At 43.5% G+C, this 21,277-nt stretch overlaps 1 non-coding gene across 1 annotated transcript; it reads left to right on the top strand.

Annotated features, from left to right (window-relative positions):
- The first annotated feature begins 12,323 nt into the window (after positions 1-12,323).
- Positions 12,324-12,399, top strand: TRNAC-ACA (transfer RNA cysteine (anticodon ACA)). Its single transcript has one exon. It is a non-coding gene; the product is annotated as a tRNA-Cys (tRNA).
- Positions 12,400-21,277: the final 8,878 nt, after the last annotated feature.

Raw genomic sequence — 21,277 nt, forward strand, 5'->3', positions numbered from 1 at the left:
CTGCAGCTGGCTGTGCCCTGTGTCAACAGTCCAGAACTGAGCTGTTTTGGTTTTATTTAGTGTGATGACTCGAAGACTCAGTGTTTTGTACGTCTAGGTTTTTATTGTTTGCTGCTTTTAGGGCACAGCAGTCTTTATCAGACAGAAATTGTAAATAAGATCTGATCGTTTCTTCCCCTTCTGTAAATAATGGTGCAAACAAAACATCTCTGAGGCTGTTAGCCCATCAGAATTGAAAGAGAAATCAAACTATTGAGAACCAGAAAAGTGAACGCTGTCAAGAAAAATATGTTTTTAAAGCAAGAGTGTTCAAAATCAGCTCTCATCAGCTGGCATTCAAACACCCAAGTTTGATGTAGGCAGATGTGGGGGTGTTACTGTACGTGTGGAAATGCAGGTTGTGTGAAAGATAGACAGGTTCTGGCATCTGGATTTTTTTTTAAGATGTAGAATAGGTAACGAGTCAAAATGTTCATCTCATCTTTAAGTAGAACAAACACAAAGGTAACTAATGTGCAGATCAGCCGGAATTTTCCATGAAGATGTTCCTTCCTCCACACAAACATCAAGCCTTCAGAGGATGTGTATTAAGGGGTAGATACCATGGGAGGCATGGCTCCAGAAAGACAAATAAGACATGAGTTGCCCTCCAACAGCTGAGAGCCCAGTTAGGAACACAGATGTACACACACGTAGTTAAGAAAACGCGTTGTGTTATAACAGAGTCTCTAAATACTTAAACAACTCTAGGCCAATTTAATTTACAAGAAGCGGTGTTAAACATGCAAGCAATATTATTTCCCTTTGAAGCGATACTACTAAGAAAATATGATCAAAAGAGTCATGCAACAGAAAAACAATTGACACACAAAATTCATTTTCTCCTTGTAATTCTGGTGCTATCACAGATAATGGTGCAAATTTTTCTTTAAAAAAAATTGCCAAGGAGGGAGGTTATAGCTCAGTGTGCTTAGCATACATGGTGTCCTGGGTTCAATCCCTAGTACCTCTGTTAAAAAATAAATAAAAATAAATAAACCTAATCACCCCCCCAAAAAAACCAAAATTGCCAATTAAAAAATGTTTATTTTTGCTTGATTGTTTTGTATTTATTTTGTTGTATTTTTGCTAGAATAACGAGGTTAATATTGCCAAGAGAAATTAGGAGTAAAATAAAGATAAAAGTATCAGAATTAATTTTAGTAACAATCCTGATCTTAGTAACCATGAGAACATTTTACAGACAGAATTTCGATATGGTTGTAACAGCCAAGCCAGGAAGATGGACTTTTGTTGAAAACGTAAAGTCTCTTTTTCTGTTGAGTCATTTCCTACAATCAGGTGTAAATATCCCCAGTGTTCTTTGCCCTGGACATAAAGTGGGTAAGTTGCATGAACAACTCCTACAATTGATTATAGACTCCCTACAAGTTAATCTTAGGACATATGAGCTTATATGAGGGGCTGTCAAATGGTAAGAATACCTCAGAAGGATGACAGAGGGTTCTCATCTCAGTGCAGATTCGCAGGCACCACTCCCCAAAGAGTTTCATTCAGGAGACTAACGTGGAATTTACTCATTCATTCGACAGACTGCATGGTACTCCTGCTCTAGCCAGGAGGGAGCCAGAAACTGCAAAAGCAGTGATCTGCATGTGTAACCAGTATGCCAGATGATACTTACCCTGGAGGTTCCCAGACCTCACCACCACTGGCTGTGCACAGGCCAAGAAGCACTTGGGTGGACCAGGGTCTGACATAAATACCAGCCGGAGATGTACTCATGCTGTCTAGTTGCTTTGTAGCCATTCAGTGAGCAGATCCAACTTTTTTTAAGAGGGTGCATTTGTTTCATAACAGCCTTCCCATTAATTGTGTCACCGGTATGTTTGTTTCCTAGAACAACAGCTAATCCTATTTATCTGAAGCTACCGGTCTTCCTAAGTCAGCAGAAGAACTGTATCAGTACTTATTTTTCTTTGTGAAAAACAGAATTTCACAGCAAGTTCGAGGCATGAGTAAGGCCCCTTGCAACTTCAGGGATCCACTTGTCTCGACAAATAAAGGAATCTCAGACCCAAATGCCTAGAAGGAGGCAGGGCTTACTTGCAGTCACATAACCCATTATTTCTTGAGTTCATGTATGCAAAAAAACTATTTTAAAATAAGCCATTAATTGATTGTGGTCCATTTGATTTTGTAATGACAGTTAGACTGCGTGTTTACAGCTTCTCTCTAAAGGACACGGGTGTACCTAAATAGCCTGTCTGAATGGGAGATTTGGCAATTGTCTAGTCCAGGGGTTGGCAAATTACAGCCTGCCACCTGTTTTTTAAAATAATGATGATGATGATGATGTTTGATTGGAACACAGACATGCCCATTCATTTAGGTGTTGTCTCTGGTTGCATCCCAACTATAATAGTAGAGTGAAGTAGAGTGAAGTAGTTACCATGGAGAGTATATGGCCCTGAAAACCTGAAATATTTACCATCAGGCCCTTTTCAGAAAAAATTTGCCAAACCCTGATCTTGTTAACAGAGGCCACCAGAGTTAGTACTCAGCTAGACAGAGTAAAATGCTAGATGTTGACAACAGAGCCATATAGACCTTTGCAAAGAACTGCTATGCATAAAAGCAACAGCAGAAATCACAGAGAAAAGATCTTCAGATTTTACTATGCTTAAAATATTTTTAATTTAAAATTAAAAGGACAGTAAGGGAAAACACTACCAAAAAAAAGAACAAAGATTAATATGCTCAATATCTAAAGAACTGTCACAAATTTGTAGGAAAACCACTGACAGCTCAGTGGAACAAACTGAAAAGAAGTGGATACAAATTGCCACTTTACAGAACAGGAAATAGGCAAAGCTGACAAAGACATGAAAAGATATTCAACCTAACTAGCAAACAGTAAAATTAAAAATATAGTAAACACCATTTCAGTTTGGGAAAAATTGAGTGAACCAGTGAGTAGTATCCAGTCTCAGTGAAGGTATGTGGATGAGGTACCTTTGAGCCCCCATCATTCAAGGTGGGGGGGGATTCTGAAGGGCAGTTGGCAGCATCTCTGAAAGTTTTAGATGCACAGGACCTTTGACCCCACAATTAAAATTCGTGATGTTCACACTAGTGAGATACTTGTATTTGTTTATAAGACTATACATTAAAGTCCACACTATAGAAACTGTGCAGCAATTATATGGGGTGAAACAAGTGAATGCATTAATGTTGGCAGCGCTCCAAGATTATTTTCACCCAAAAGAAACAATTTTCAAAGCAGTATATACATGAAGTTACCACTGGGTTTTTGAAAATCATGTTTTCAACTTATTATGGATTGAATTTTTTCTCCCCCAAAAAAGGTTGAAGTCCTAGCCCGCAGTACCTCAGAATATGACATTTGAAAATAGGGTCTTTACTGAGGTAGCCAAGTTAAATTGAAGTGATTAAAATGGATCCTGAGCAGTATGACTGGTGTCCTCATAAAAAGGGAAAATCTGAACATAGAGACAGATGCACACCAAGGGAAGAGGACATGAAGACACAGGAGAAGTGTGTGTCTGTGCGACTGCAGTGATTATCTCCCAGCCAAGGAAGGCCAACGATTGCCAGCAAACCACGGAAACTGGAAGAAGCAAGGAAGGATCCTCCCCTAGGAGCCTCAGGTGGAGCGTGGCCCTGCCAAAACCTTGATTTCGGACTTCTGGTTTCCAGAAATTTGATGCAGTAAATTCTTGTTGTTTTAAGCCACCCAGATTTTGGTGCTTTGTTATGGCAGTTCTTGGAGACTAAGCCATAGTTACACCTAGTCATATCTGGAGGGTTTCTACACATATGCAAATGCGCAGAGAATGACTGACAAGGTCGTACACCAGGCAGCCATGGTACCTCTGAGAGGCACCTGCAGGTGACACATGAGCTGGACATTACCTTTCCATACACTGAAAATTCAGCAGCCAGTATGTATTAATGTACTACTTGTTCAAGTGAAAAATTCTTTTTTATAAGGTGAAATGGTGTGGGACACACTTAGTGCCCCCACTTTCTACTGGCAGAGTCACCCCTCTTCTGGTGCCAGCTTCTCCGGTTCCAACCATTTGCTCCAGCAAAGGCATCTGCCATTGACTGGTCCCACAGGTGCGCTTGAGAAACAGGCCAGGTCCACTGGGTCTAATGGAATCCTTCCCTGTCGGCACAGCTAAAGATCTAAGCCTGAGACATGCCGGCCTCCACGCCCACTGCTAGGCAGGAGAAGCAGCTCCTGTGACAGAACAAAGCCAGCCTCAAGAGGAAAGCAGAGGTGATGGACTGGGCATGTCTGTGAGAGCTGGTGGCCTGGAATCCCTGTTTCCACTGCTCCAGGAACCAGCTGCACCTCTGTCCTCACTCCAGTCAGTGCTCTTTGTCACCAATACAACTTGGAATTGGGTTTCTATCACTTACACTCAAAGCAGCTCTACACAGAGAGAAACAGACCAAACAGAAGAGAATAAATAAATAATTTTAAACATCTGGTAGGGAGATGTTCAACCTTTTTAATAATCAAAGGAATACAAATGTTCTTAAAATGGGTTGTCTTTTTGTTTAAGTCAGTGGCATCTATGCTGTGCTTTTGTGTCTCCTGAACTGAAATTCTCAACCTCTGGGTGGTGGGATTATAGCATATTTTACTCTCTTTTAAAATATTTTCTGTACTTCCTAAATTCTTACCAATGAGAATCTGTTACTTCTATATTTATAAAATCAATTTCCCCCTTCTTTAAGAAAAACTCTTACAGGCAATCAAGTGTGAAACTTCTAGGACCCAGACACCAAGATATATTCAAAGAATTCCAAGTATGTGATCACTCACAGGGAGAAAATGAGCAAAGGCAACGGTGACCTCATGGTTTGGAGCATATTATGTTTGGCTCCTTAGCACACCGCAGATACAGCACATTTATTACTAATCTGGATTGACTGAGCATGCCATTAGCATGATTATCTCATATTTCCAGCACTTCAGTGTATTAGGTCCTGATAACTAGAGTAGCGTCTGCAGGATTGCTCACTAGTATTCAGGGACCCTCCCTGAGGCGGGATGAAACATCCCCACCCAGTTGAACTCTGGTATGACCATGTGACTTGTTCCCCCCCCGTGAGGGTGAGAAACACCACAGTTCAGGGGGATGCTTTACAGTATGGTCATTTTCTCCCCACCTCCCCATCTCCATCAACCACAGTCCCCACATGACTGTCATAGAGGCCTCAGGCCAACCGGCCATGTCATGTAGCAAGAATGAGAAATAAGCTGAGTTGTAAGTCACTAGGGTCATTCGTTACTGCACCAGCACACAGCCCCTCCCCACTAATAACGGTGGAAACCCAGGGAAAGATCCGATGAAGTTTCTTTGGAAAGAAAAGGAAGATTGCACATGCTGGATTGCAAAACATATTTTAACTCTGACCTACTGTTCTGTTCTCTTGCTATTTTTATACACTGTAATTTTTCTTCTTGATATTTTACTAACTTAGCAAAAGGTTCTAGTGCTTTTTGAGCCTGATTAACAAGCAAGCTAGGGAAAAATCTTGGCTGGATCAGAAGCTTTAACATTTCTAGCACAGCTCACACTAGGCACTAAATTACACTGCTATCATCATAATCAAGCACAAACAAGGCCACATTTCTGTAATTCATTACCCAAGGCAGGACTCCCTCTGCCTCCCAGTCTCCGAAGAAGAGGATGTAATGGGAGCCACACAAGCAGCTCTCAGTAATTTTTCCCAGATTCATTTTACTCCAGTTTGGAGCATGAGTTAATAGACCAAAGGTTTCTGCGTCATGGAAGCTAACTTAAATCATTTCATTAGGTAAGACTCAACTTGAGAAGAGTGCACATCAAGGGGCAGAAACGTCTCTGTGTTGCATCAGAGATATGCAAATATAAGGAAATACCCCCATCAAATAACAGTAAATAAAGGACATTTTTTCCAATAAAACTGGGTGGCAATCATCTTCAGCAACCTTTTGCATGAAAGGAATGCAGGAAAAGAGTGCAATTACTTCTACAAAGTGGATTGAGATCATCGTCTTCAAGAGCCAAGTAGCTTATCATGAGCTGAAGTACCTTACACATGAAGCACACACACACACATATACTGATGTGCCATCTAGAATGGAGCATTGTTCACGTGCTCGGCCATGCACACAGAAACACAGGGACATATACAAAGAAACAGACACATGCACAGGCAAGCACACTGTTTTCATTGGAGCATTACACACACCACCTGTAGGAGAGTAATGCGCGTGTGCAGGTGCGCGTGCACACACACAAAGGAAATGCCACAAGAAGTGTTTGTATCAAATTAAAATGAATTGCTGTGACTTCAAAAAATGCCTTTGTTCCCAAATCACTGAGAGTTGGGGCTTTATCTTACACGTTGATGTAAATAAACTTTTTGGGATTGGTCAGTGAATTTCTGCTGTCATAAAATTTTCAGCAAACTTGAATCTTGACTTAAATAGGTAAACCACAATGTTTTATCAAAATAAAATTTTCCTGTGGTCCAGGGCAACTTCAGCCGGCATAATAATGCCATGGAATGCCAACATTGCCTGAGATGTTTATCTTTGGCAATTTAAATGCTGTAAATTCTGGCTGAAGTATGAGATTGGGCAAAACACAGTAATATCAAAAACATCAAGTCCATATGTAGTTTTCATAACCACGTCACATGTAGGAGGTTCAGAGGTGGAGGGGGAATCTGCCTTTTAATAGTGATGGTGGCCAAAAGGACTCCCACTGGCCAATGGACGGACAGTCTGAGCATCAAAAACTATAATGATGCTAATTGATTATAACACACATAACAGAAAACCAAAAAAACTAACAACAATAACAAAATACAATCCATGAGGCTATAAAGATGCTCAAAAGTTGAGTGTGCAGAAATCAAGCTCTTATTCCTAGCAAAATTTCAGCTGAGAACTTGTAGAAAACTTCACACTTAACACAGTGTTAATGTGTCGGTTATATCTCAATAAAGCTAGCGGGGGAGATGGAAAGAAATGATCAAATTAGTAATTCACTATTTTGTAACTACCAATGTAATACTTGAAACAGGAAAAGTTAGGGGGTGGGTGTGAAGAGACCTTCACAGTGCTAAGATCTCACCCCCTCATTGACTCATTCCTTATGATGGAAAGAAGTTATCTGCCTGATGTGGTTACTGAGTGGGCACAGCCCTAACCTACTAACTGAGCTCAATAAAAGCAATGAAAGTCCAGCCTGGGTATTGGCTGCCCCTGATAAGTCAATGAAAAGGACACAACATCACCTCTGCAGTGTTCTTGCCAAAAATGTCCAACCTGCATGGAATCATGACAAAACAGACAGATACAGAGCATGGGACACTGTAGAAGACAATCAGCCAGAACACTTCAAAACAGCAGCTGAAAAGAAAAACTAAAGGCAGACAGACTGTTCTAGATTCAAGGAAATTACAAAGTCATAGCCAAATGCAGTGCATGATTTTCAACTGGATCTCAAATTTTTTAAAAGGCTCCCAAACACGTACTGTGCTGACATTGCCAGCCCCAGGCAGCTACTGAATGGACACAGGTGTCAATGGCCAAGCAGGTGTGGTGGCCACCTGCTGCTCTGGAGACCCCCTACAGTGGAGGAGCATGGAGCAGGCCTGAGGACTGGCTGCCTTGTGGTGGCATTTAGGCAAGGCTGAGACAGCCTGTCCAGGTGAGCCCCCTGGTGATGATGTGCAAGCAATGTCCCCCCTCCCCCCCCTGCGGCTGAAACAAAGCCAGGATCCATTAGGGTCTATCATTTTAATGGGAAGTCCCTTGTCTTAGACCCTTCAGGTCCTGTAACAAAGTGCCATGGGCCGGGTGGCTTGTAAACAACACACATTTATGTCTCACTGTTCTGGAGGCTGGGAAGTCCAAGATCAAGGTGCTGGCAGATTCGGTTATCTGGTGATGGACTGTTTCTTGGTTCACAGAAGGGCACCTTCTCCCTGTGTCCTCACAGGACAGAAGGGGAGAGGGAAGTCTAGGGTCTCTTGTAAGGGCACTAATCCCGCTCATGAGGGCTCTACCCTCATGACCTAATTACCTCTCAGAGGCCCCACCTCCAAATACCATTACCTTGGGGCTTAGATTTCAACATGTGACTCTAGGAGGAGGACGCCAACATTCAGTATAAAGCATTCCTGGGATAGCTTAACGCATTACCCCTGTAGAATCCTGGCCTCATTTTGTTAGTGGCAGCTGTATTAAAACAAAGATCCTACCAACAATTTCTGAAAAGCAACAAATGATTTAGAACTTATTAGACCAAGAATCTGGAAATTATCAGACTGATAATTCGTGCTTCAATTTGTATCAGTTGGAAAGCAGCTTTAATGATAGATGGTTTAGTTAGAGAATAAAATGGAGTATTTTAAGTTATATATATTAATTTATATTACTAAGTATCTTGTATGTTTTATGTTACTATAGATTTTGTATTTTAGTACTAGTCAAACGGTAATTTTGATAGTGAAATAAAGTAATATATGTAAAGTCCTCAACCAAGTGCCCATTACACAGTAGTATCCACTAAATTTTACTTTCTTTTCTTCCAGGAGAATATTTAGACTTTGGACAAAGTAATGAAAAGCCAAAGATGGAGTAGATACCCAGAGATGTGCCCTTGTGAACAAGCCACTCACTGCACTCTCTCCGAAGGTTGTTAACTTGTACATCTGAAAAGCACATCCCTTCACCAGGCCTAACCTAAAAAAATCCCACAGGAGTTCCCAGCAATTGCTTCAGCTGCAGCGAGATTAGTTTTACATGCCAGCGCCAAAAGGAAAAGTAACAACGAACACTGACAATCAACTTAAACACTGACACTCAGGCACGATTCGCGGACTCCAAAACTGAAGGGACATAAATTGTTTCCAGTTTCCCTCAACACTGAAAAGAAGAGCATGAAACAGGTAATAAGTCAAACTTTAATTTATAAGTTTCCTGGGGTTACACTTTCCTGGATGACCATTTTATTCTCAAAGTACCTGTAAGCCTCCCTGGTCAGTAAGAGAAACGCATACATACCTCACTTATGTACCAGTCATGGCTGACGGCTCTCCCCCAACCCGCCTCCCAGAAAAACATCTGCACCTGTCACTGTTACTTGTTTTTAATGTGGTCCTAAAAGTTTTTACATTTCAGGACATTTCCCAATCACATGGAAATCAATTCTGCTAAATCACATCATGCCATGCTCTCAGTAGACAGAACATTTTAACTAGGTGAGAAAAAGGATTTACTATTTCTACAGCTCTTTGTAAAACTTCCTTTCACTTTACCAGCATGGAAGCCGCCCTTTCTGTTGTTTCATGTCTTTAACATCTGTTAGGTGGGGTTGCTGTTTTTCACATGGACTGTGTGTGAAGCATGCCCTCACACTTCTGCAGCACTTGGGACAAAATGTGTATCCTGTGGCCTCACTGCCTCTACAGAACGGATGACTGCAGACCTACCCTTCCCGGGGCGGGATTCCAGGAGGCTTTGACACAAGGAGGGACCCACACACAAGTGGTCATATTTCTGCTTTTTCTTCTTTGTTAAAAATTAAAAAAGCAGTAAACAGTAATTTCCCAAGTAGTAGTCAAACCAATGAGAAAGGTAAATTGTCGACTTACAGATATTTTCTCCCTCTATCCAAATCAGGAAGCTGAGAGACACAGAGCTACTCTTCCATTTAAAAATTACAAATAAAACCCCTAAATCTCTCAAACAGGTATTAGCGAACTACACCCTTGGGCCAGATAAGCCACTGCCTGTTTTTATAAATAAAGTTTTATTGGCACTTGGCCACATCCATTTGTTTCAGTATTGTCAGTGGCTACAAAGAACCAAGTTGAGAATTTTCAGCATAAATCCTGTCTACCACAAAGCCCACCATAGTCACTAACTGGCCCTTGAAGAAAACATTTCCCAACTATAAAGCTGTGTTATCTAACAAATATAATGCAGGTCACATATGTAATTCTAGATGATTTAGTAGTCATGTTAAAAGTTAAAAAGAAACAAGTGAAGTTAATGATATACTTTTCCCCAATGGCTCCAAAATAGTATGATTTCAACACATAATCTAATACTAAAGTCATTAATGAGAAACATTTTTTTCTTCATACAAAGTCTTGGAAATCTGGTATCTTTTTTTCTTCATGCAAAGTCTTAGACATCTACCTCATATAACAGTTCAGGCTAGCCACAGTTCAAGACCTTGACAGTCACTTGTGATTGGTGGCCAGCACGTTGGTCCTTACAGGTCTGAAGGACTTGCTAAGTATAAGCAGAAAAAAGGAGTTAAAGAATGAGTTTTTCAGTGAAGTCTCCAGCTTCACTCAAATGAAATGTGAGACAGTAGACTTTTGGCTTATTCTAAGTATATCCCAAGCAATATTTGGGACATACTTATATTAAAATGTCATTTGTTGTGTGTCCAAAACTCACATGTACGTGGGTGTCCTGTATTTTATCTGTCCACCCATGCCTCAGCCCCTGAACTTTTCTGCTTATTGAAAATTCAAGTGGGAAGCAGCAAACAGAGGGGATGCTGTCTGAGGCCCACTGCTCTGCTTGGATGCCTCAATTCATTATTTCATTGATTCAGAAAATTGCTGGTGTGCACACACTCACTGGCCTCAGAAATCAACTAACACTAAATTCATCTGGCCCAAGGGCTGCCAGGGGTCACAGGGAAGGCCAGGCTGCACCCCTCAGCATGAGTCAGTAGTGCTGTCACCAAGGAATGAGTGCAGGCTGAAACACGGAAGCAGTCTTCCTTTAAGAAGGTATTGCTTTCACAAAAAAAAGTGTGCTGTCCCAAGACCCTAGGAACACCTTACACGGAACAGAGAGAGTCCATACAATGAAGAGTTCCAATAAAAGCGGACTACAAATAACTTTTCTTATTTCAGGGGTAGTGGAGGAGGGCGGGGAAAGTGACTTTCTCCTTTCTGCTTCCGGAAAAGGAGGCCAGCACTTCTGGAAGCACTGGAGCTAGAGAACGCAGAGAGATGAGCAAACAGTAATTACAGGACACGGGAGCTGTCTGGGCATCCACATAAAAATCCAAATTATGAAAACCAAGCCTCATGTGTTCTGTTTCATACAGTCAAAAAATTCCGAAAGCATTCTCTCTTCTTAAGGCAATGCTAATGGAGTTCAAAGCACAGGGTGAGAAATCGGATTGTGTGGAACAGAGAGTGTCGTCCGGTTCACTTTGGCAGTTGAGGACTCGGCAGATGAGTGAGTCGCTTGGCAACGGTAGCGTGATCAAAGCTGTCTGCACAATTCCAGCAAGCAGAATAGACCCCAAAAATGGGGGAGAAAATGATCTAGTGACAGCTGCAATTATGCACTTTTTCTTTTGCTCAACTTGAAAAATCATTTGGGAGAAACTTTCTCACAGAAAGAACAGAGAACCTTTATGTCATCCTTTTTCATATTAACCTACTTGCGAGCTGAAGATTGGAAGCACTTCATCGATCCGTCATTTAATGATCGCTCAGAAACTGTTCCTGTGCAGAATGACGGTTATCTTTTAGTTGGAACAAAATTTTCTTTAATTGTGTGCACATTAATGTGCCCAAACGAACATCAAAATCCAGGAAAAGACTGAAATAACTCCACCCCATCTGGAGACACCAGAATTGTCAAAGTTCTCAGTGTTTCTCCTGTTATTTCAGCGTCTAGCCTCACGACACATGAAGGCATTAGGAAGACTTGAAAGGTGTCCAGGATTCTGTGGACACTCATCATGTTCTCACAGACTCTCCATTTGGATCAGTACCAGGATTTAGTCTGGTTTTCCTGACCGTTTGCCGACTTTCTCTTGATATTCTTTTATCCTACAAACCAGAAAGTTCAGTCCAAAATAGAAAGCACAGGATGCACTGAAAAAAAAAATCACAGCCTACATCATGTCGATAAGCTTATAAACCCATTTGCCTTCTCTCTCTACCGGGAGAACATCAAGAAAAATAGTCCATCAAATTCTCAAACATGTTATTAGACATAAAGATTTCTTTCTCACATAGGTTTAAAAAAAAAATAGACTGCCAAGTGTCGCACTTTCAAGCCAGTTCTCAGTTATGCTGCATGCATTCTGGAATTCCTCAGGAAGGTGAAATAAAATCATTGCAAAAGTACTTAATGCCTCTGAACTATACAGTTAAAGACGGTGAAAATGTTAAATTTCAGATTATGCACGTTTTACCACAATAAGAAGTTTAAAAATAGAAATATAAAAAAATGAATTAGAGGGGGAGGGGTATATAGCTCAGTGGTAGAGTGCATGCCTACAATGCACAAGGTCCTGGGTTCAAGCCCCAGTACCTCCATCAAATAAACAGATGAATAAACCAAATTACCTCCCCCTCCAAAATAAAAAAAAAAAAGATTTTTTAAAAAAGGACATAAAGCCAGATAGCCATAGGATGTCATCCAGTGTTGATAACAAGTCTTGTTCCTACATTTCTGGCACTGACCAGATGACAAAACTGCTTTTCCTGCATGACCTGAAGTTCCAAAAATTGTTCCTCCTACTTAGCACATTTTTTGGTTCAACTGGCCCTTCAGTCCTACATGTGAACAGGACTGTAATTTAAATATGCTGTTAAAATAAAGGATCATCTAGACTATTCACATCATGGTCCAGTTATTTTTGCCGTAGGGTGTAGATAAACAATTCAATTTAAGTAATACCATAATAACCAGTTACATCTTAGAATTCCATGGCCACACTCTTACTTCCTCTTCTTTGTTGATAGTCATCAATAATTTTTTTAAATAATTTCTGTGCAATGGGAAACTATAGTTGTCATTTTCATAAGCAATCAGATTTGGGTTTTTTGGGGGGGGGTTGCCTCTACTAACAGGTAACTTATGAATAAGTGTATTTGGACTTTAAAAAAAATTTTTAGATTAAACAATCCATATAAAATTTCACACATTTCCAGTCTACTGCACTGTTTGGCTTTGGGGATGGTTTTCAGCTTTGTGTTCTATGAGTTGTGGGTCTACACAGAGCACTTTGTGGACTTGGAGAAAGATGGGGGAGTCCAGAGGGAAGGAGGGCATTCCTGAGCAGAGACTTAATAAGACACGGGGTGGAGAGGACTGGGAAGGGGAGATCCTTTCAGCGGGAGGAATGTGCATACTTGGCAGAGCAGGTGCACGGAGAGGTGAGACTGCCTAGGCTGGGGAAGGTGTTCCAGACTGAGCGGTTGAGGTATACCCAGAAGAGAACTGGGGTACCACTGGATGGTTTTAATCAAGGAGGCATGTAGTGGAGTACATAGCAGCCCCCAAAATACATGTCTAAGTCCTAACACCTGGCACCTCAGAATGCAACCTTATTTGAAATAAGGGTTTTTGCAGACATAATTAAGATAAGGATCTTGAAATGAGATCATCGCAGATTCACAGTGGACCTTAAGTCCAGTGACTGGTGTCCCTATAAAAAAGAAAGATTTGAGACACAGAGACCAGAAGTCCACATGAAGATGGAGGCAGGGGTTGGAGTGGCGGGTCCACAAGCCAAAGACTGCTGACAGCCACCAGAGCTAAGAGATAGGCATGGGATGGATTCTCCCCCAGAGCTTCCAGAGGAGCCAGTCTTGCTGACACGTGGATCTCATACGTCTGGCCTCCAGAGCTGTGAGAGAGTATGTTTGTGCTGCTGTTCCCCACCCGCCCCCAGTTTCTGGTCATTTGTTATGATGTAAATCTGAGTTCATTTCCTGAACACAGATTCATATAATCAGATCTGCATTTCAGAAACAATCCTCTGGCTTTGGTAGAGGGAAATATCTGGAGCCAAAGGAGTCAAGCATTAAAGGGAGACCAGTTAGGAAGACTGTAATGATCCAGATGAGATATGAAAAGACCTAGTCACATAGCAGGGATACTGAAGATGAGGTTATTAAGGCAAAAGCCTTTCACAGACAGTGTCAAACTCCTGGCAGGGAGCGTGCAGCCAAGGGTAGATGCTGCCAAGTAGGAGAGAGGGGGATGCAGGGGAGGTGTCACGTGGAAAGAAGGGCAGCTGGGCCCCAGAGATGGCAGCAAAGATGGGCATGGATGCAGATAGGATTCACCACTGCCAAGTTGAGAAAAGAGCAACTTTGTACCTAAAGACCACCCTTAGGCAAGGTCATCCACTGAGAGTGTGCAGAGAAGGAGCCAGGAGAAAGCTGCGAGATTTTGTCCCGGCTGGGACTACAGGATGGAAAAGAAAGATGAAGAGGGGTCGCAGAATTGCTTGCTGTCAGGAGCGCACAGCTGGGGTTGAAGATCATGATCTGTAGTAACATGAATTCGCTCGGTTGTGCGGTTTTTCCTCAGCAGCCATCAGCAGCTTGGATGTGGACCAAGGACGGCAGATGGCTGGGCTGATTCAGGATCGGGCTTCTGCAAAGAGCAGTACATAACATTTCAGTTTGTTTCCGTTATGAGCTCTGTTGGACTGATCGACTTCAATGAATTCTCCACTGTAAACACGGGGTACAAAAACTACTCCCTAATGGATACATTGTGGCACTGTCATCTGCTGAACGCTACAGTAGCTTTGAGAATGAAATGAGCTATAGCTTTGCAGAGGAACATCAGGCCTTTAATGGTGAGTGATAGATGCAAGACCCCCCAGATACAAGCAGTATGATTCCATTACTACAAAATTCATTCTGTTTAAGGCTGCAGACGAGTAAAACTACAGAGAAAAGCAAGGAAATGATTATCCCCAAAGTCAAGAGTGGTAACTTCTAGTAGGGAAAATGGATGGTGATCAGGGGAGCTCCTGTGCAGCTGGCAATATTCTCCTTCCTGACTTGAATGATTACGGATTGTTCCTTTTCTATTATTGAGTAAAATAGATGTATCTTTTGAATGCATTTGTATGTCCATAGGTCATATGTTATAATGAAAAAGTGACTTTAATAGCACTCAGTATCATTTTAATTCTCTATAGAGGTTAGTACGTATTCTAATAAGCCAGGAATTCTTTTTTCCAGTGACAAGCATTAGCAACCCAAATCAAATGGTGCTTAAAAAAAAAAAAGGAACTGAATAGTTTATGTGCGGCCTTCAGGCTTAGCCAGGTCCAGGTGCCGAAATGCTACCTAGTGGGGTCTGTCTCTCTCCAGTGTAGCTCTGTGTTTCTCAGTGCTTCAGTGCTGTCTTCAGTCTCACAGATGAAGATGGATTTATAAACAAACAAATCTCTTTCTTAGAAATTCTAGCAAAAGCCCACATCTGGCTGTCCCTGGATAATCATGGGTCACAGATTCTTCCCTAGCCAGTCACTGTAGTCAAGGGATTTGAAATGCTATTTGGCCAGGCCTGGTCCCCAGGTCTGCCCCAGGAGCTCTGTATCGCAGGGTCTGAGAGTCATAGCTAGTGTTGCCTAGAGAAAACTTAATTGTTTTAACTATAAGACACAGGGTGGACACAGGAGTAGACAACACCCACCAATGTCCACTACCATTATTGCCGCCTTTCTTTGGTGCTGTTACCAAGCAGTAGTTGCCTTTCATTTCCTACTCCTGTATTCCAAACACCTCACTTCCTTTCCAGCCTTCTCCCAAATAAAGAGCAAAGGCAGACAAAAATAAACAAAATGCATTTAAAAAGACCCAGGAACTTACAAGGAAGCAAAAGGACTGAAAGAATGATTGAATGATGCCATTTCCCCCAGTCTTCGGCCTCTCATTAGTTACCTTACTGGTACTTTGGGTCAGAGATTTGCATCAGCCCAGGTGTATAATTGCTAGTGACTTACTGACAGCAGTCCCTGCTAGCACGGCACAGTGGATCAGAATGTGACGCTCTGCTTGGCAGGACAGTGAAGGGTGCCAGATTGACCCAGCTCCCTCAGCATTGCCTAGTGACCAGCAACTTTTGTCCGGGAGTCTCAGGGGACAAACAGAACTCACCGTGCTCCTTAAAGTGCATAAAGGGGACAGGTCACAAATGCCCTGGAAGTGTGCAGGACAAAATGGATTTCCCCCACAGGAAGAGGACAAGCCACCTACCAGTGACCATGCTGACTGGTGCTCCAGGACCATTCCAAGATAATTACAACCAAGAATGTCTCCAGAATTAATATGTGTGGTTCACTGAGTCCTCTGTGCTTCTCCTCACACTGCCAAGGCTGAACTGCCAGGCTGATCAGTACAAATTCAAAAGCATCCTGAGCTCACCAGCTCCTTCTGGGCTCCCTCCACTGGAATCGAGTGTTAATAAAGTCCATTGAAACAAAAGCTCCAACAGACTTTAGCCTCAGGGCATTTCCTTCCTGAGACCTGAGGGAGGAAATCTACAATATCAGAACATTGGCAGCCGAGATATGTCTTCCCAAAGTGATCAAGAAGGAGAAAACTCTGTCTCTTTTTAATAATTACCGGTAATCATTTCACAACAAAAGGCTTTGTGGCTTCTGTCACATACGATCGATGAAGATTAAATTAACATCTTGGGAACCCACAAAATTATTCCACAAATATACCTTGGGCTCCCTCTTAGGTGCTGAGCACTCTGGCAAGCTCTGGGGACCCAAACATTAATAACATACAACTCCTGCCAAAAAGATATTACTCAGGACTAATTCGTCTCTAGCAGCATTTTCAGATGACACACAGGCTGTGGTGAAGCTAGAATATTAAAGTAATCTCTTGTCAAAACTCCCTCATCTCCCAGGAAAGAGAATTAAAAATGCAGCTGTCATATGGGCCCTGGCCCAGGTCTGATAGTTAACAGTCGCCCTTGCACCACCCGTGGGGAGGTACCTCCCCTCCTCCACCCACTCCTCCCTCCAGACTGTACAGCTCAGGTGCTAAGGGTGGGGGGTGGCTAGGCCAGGGTGCAGGAGGGATGTGAGCTCCTTCCCCACCTTCTCTCCCTTTTCCTGTATCAAGCCCTCAACTCTGTTAGGACCTGAACTGTGTTGTCCTCCCAAGATTCATAAGTTGAAATCCTCTCTCCCAGTACCCCGGAACATGACTGTATTTGGAAATGGGACCTTTAAAGAAGTGATTATGTTAAAATGAAGTCCTGAGGGTGGGCCCTAATCCAACAGGACGGGTGTCCTTATAAGAAGAGGAGATTAAGACACAGACACACACAGAGGAAAGATCATGTGAGGACATGGGAAGAAGACAGGCGTCTACAAGCCAAGGAGAGAGGCCTCAGGAGAAACCAGTGCTGCCGACACCTTGATCTTGGACTCTGGCCTCCAGGATTGTGAGGACAGGAATTGCTGTTGTTGAAGCCGCCTTGTCTGGGATCCGGCAGTCCTAGCAAACCCGGTCCACCATTGTGCTGTCAGAATGCAGAGACCCTGCAGCAACTTGCAGGTTTTTGTGATGCCTTTTTTTTCTTCTTCCCAATTTGCAAAGCACAGGAATTTAAAATATGGGAGAATTCTTGCTGTATAGACTGAAATGGTACAGCTTACTAAACCCAAACATATGCAAGACCCCCCCCAAAAAAATTTACACATGGCACCAAATCCTGTCTTCTCCCTCGTGACTCCCCCTTTCTCCCTCCCACAGACAAGTCCCCAGACAATTTTAAGGATTTTAAGGCGTTGCATAACCTGGCTTGGAGGATCCAATGAAGCTTTTACTGAATCTGGCTTCATGAGATGCTAACAGATTGTGAACTATACATTTGCTGATTTTCCCCCTGTGCCAGACCATTTTTAAGTTATGTGTGCACAGAATGGCATTTAAAGGCCTTAAGTATCTCTCAAGGGAAAGAAAAGAGCAGAAAATAGCCCACAAAACTCTCATAATGTGAGCAAGAACAGCTGATGCAAAGTTTGGTGTGGGTTTTGTTTGTTTTTTGTTTGGAGGGGGGCTGTTCTGGTTGGTTGTTTTGTTGTTTTGCTTTGGCACTGGAGGAAGGGAGCAGGGAACAGAAGGGAGCTATTTAGGAAAGTCATTTCTAGACTAGAGGGGGAGGGCTCAGGACTGCTGGATTCCAACTCCTTAGGGGTGGGAAGGTGAGCACACTTTGGGGGTCCCTGTGTGATGACCCTGCAGGCAGTTCAGCTGTTGGGGCTCAGGACACCCAGCCTCCACCTCAACCCCACCCCCTCGCAGTCTGTGGACAAGTGGTGGTTTTTTAAAAAAATGTTTTTTTAAGCAGACTTCCTGTTATGTTCAAGGAAGGCTTGGGCCGTTTTATTATTAAGCAATTTTCTTTTTAAGTTTTCTTTTAAAAAGGCCACATTTCCCCCAGACTAAAATCTGCTTTACTCAAGCCTCCATGTTTTAAATCTCATATTTTCTTAAGCCCTTAATTAAGCTTTCCAAGAGCTCATCTGTTTAATTTGCATTCCGAAACAGAAAATCTAATGTGTTTTAACATTGTCTGCTTCAGCCGAAAAGGAAACTGTAAATTTATACAGTCTGGCTTAAAAAAAATTGGCAGTTGCATCCTAATAAGTCTCCGGAATGGGGTTCCAACCCCCGTGTCCTCAGCCTCCCATCCCCCTCCTTCCTCTTCTCCCTTCCCCCTCCTCCTCTACTTTCCATCCCTTCCCCCTCCTCCCCACCCCCTCTTCTTCCCCTCCCCCTCCTTCCTCTTCTCCCTTCCCCCTCCTCCTCTACTTTCCACCCCTCCCCTCCCCCTCCGCCCTTCTCTCCCCCTCCCTCTTTCGCCTCCCATTCCTCAAGGCCCTCTGCTCCCTACCCCCTCCACTACCTCCCTCTCCCCCCTCCACCACCTCCCTCTCCCCCCTCCACCTTCCCGCCCCAACCACAGGCTCCCTCCTCCTCTTTCCTTATCCCCTCCCCCACAACCCCTCCCCCAGCCCTTCGCGGTGGGGGCGGGGCGAGCCTGGAAAGGTCACGTGGCCCCCTCGTCCTCTCGGGCGGGGGAGGGGCGGCCGCCGAACCTGTTCTTTGTTAAGAGGTCAACGCCAGCGCCCAGCGCCGCCGGGAAGGAGTTACCGACGACCTTCGAAGAGCGGCGCACTCGCAGCTCCCCTCCCCCTCCCCACACGCCTGCCCTGCTCTCGAAATGCTCTGCTGACAAAACACAGCTCGGGCTCACCGTTTCCTCCTGGGGATCCTAGGCCCTTGGAGGTGCTGCAGAGAAACAGAAAGGGACAGCAGAGGGGTTGGGCTTCGGCGGAGCGGCAGAGCGGCAGAGCGGCGGGAGGGACTAGGGATAGATGGACGTCGGGGCCAAAGATAAAGGGGAAGCTCCTGGAGGCAGAAGGCCTGGGGGGAGCACTGAGAAGCAAAGGTGGAGGAGCTAGGGGAGGGAAAATCGCGCCCAAACCTTTAGGGCTCTCCGTCCTGTCGGGGGACACAGGAAGCTTTCTCTGAATTTCTGCTGAATGTCAAAAGGGTGAAGTTTGAGAACCGCTCCCCACTATGCAGCCCTATAATTAAACTCCCAGTAGGACCGCGCGGGAGGCTGGTGCTTGGAAGTGCTGTGCGCTGCCTGCCCTGGGTCAGGCGCGCCCTGAATGTAGTAACCTTTGAAGCCTCGGCTACAGTCGTCATGGCGAGACATGATTCACGAAGTTATCAGATGTGCTCGGGTTCATTCTTCAGCCATCTGATGAAATCTTTGCCACTTTACAGTGGCTTTACCTATTAATGTTAAATAATGGATACTCTTCCTAATATAAAGCGAAGCGTAGCCAATGTTCTGGCCAATAAAATGAAGATTCCTTGAGAAAACCGGTGTTAGTGTTTGCATGCATGACATGCCTGTCGTTTTTCTCTGCAGAAAAAAATGTTCCATCCAAACATGGGAGTTGAGCCTAGAGGGGTGGTGAATAATAATGGGCTCACACTGTCTAAATAGCTTAGCATTCTGATTTTGTTATCTAGCCTTAAAAATACTTTTCTAGGTCACTATTTTTCAAAGGCATACTTTTAATGATGGCTGAAAATTCCACATATGGAGTTTTAAATGCCAGAGTATATTAACCATTCCCCCACTGTGAAACATCATTCTTCGTTAACCCTGAAGAACTATAAAATTACCCCTTGTGTAGTTACACAAGTACTCACTACTGAAAGTGCAAACAGTGAATGCAGTTTCCTCCTGACATGCGTATGTTGTCTGCTTGCTTTGGGGTTGTTTGGAATTCCTATTTGAAGCCTTCCAGAGTTAAAGGTAGAAAAAACATTTGCCAAGTTTCCAAGCCAAGAGCTGCTTCCTGTCCTTTGAGACCTCAGAGCAGAAAAGAGGTTCGCCTGGGGTGGGGGTGGTGTCGCATGGAGGATGCTCCAGGTGCCTGGAGAGCACCACACATACCTGAATACCCTGGTCCTGGAAGGATCCCTGATGGGAAACTCCCTCTCCCAAAGCACTGCCTTCCACGTCCCTAGGATGTCCAACAAAGCCTAAATGTTCATGGTGAGGAGTGGGAAACTTTCCCTTCTTTTGGGCTCTCTGCTAAATACATAGCTTTTGTCTATATACACACACACGCACATTTTACATGCATGATGGTTATCGCTGATTATATATGAACTTAGTGACTTTAGAATAAAGGCACAAAACGATGTGGGACAAGGAGGCATCACAGAGAAAAGACAGCAGTCCCTGCCTGATAGAGAAATTCCGCAGGCCAGGGAGGCATCAGAGTGATGGGCTGAAGGACTCGCTCTTCTGGTGCCCATCACACCATCACCTGTACTTTGTGAGCAATTCTTTCCCCCGAGTCACTTCTCCCCGCACTTAAGCGTGGACTATACAGGAGAGATGTGAGAACAGGGCACAGCCTTTCATTTCACAGAGCTAGACCTTCAACTTCTGTCTCTCTAGTCAAGAACATAATAATCCCAGAGCCAGTCTTGTATGTCTGCCGAACACTCACAGACTGGGTTTCTTGTTTGAGTCAACGACTTCAGTGTTATAGTGTGACCGGTCGTATGTATCTACCCAAGAGAAAAGAAGACATCCATCCACACACACTTCTCGATGAATATCCACAGAAGCATTATTCATAAAAGTCATGAAGTGGAAACAACCCAGATGTCCATCAACAGATGCATGGATAACAGAATGTGATCTGCCTATACAGTGGAATATGATTCAGCCACAAAAGGAAATGAAGTACTGATTCATGCTACAACGTCGTCGCACCACAGAGACATTATGCTGGGACAGGAAAGGCAGCCTGTTGTTTGATTCCATGTCTATGAAGTGTCCAGAAAAGACTGACCTATAGAGACAGGAGGTAGCTAAGTGGTT

This window comes from Vicugna pacos, chromosome X, assembly GCF_048564905.1.
Source record: "Vicugna pacos chromosome X, VicPac4, whole genome shotgun sequence".
NCBI lineage: Eukaryota > Metazoa > Chordata > Mammalia > Artiodactyla > Camelidae > Vicugna > Vicugna pacos.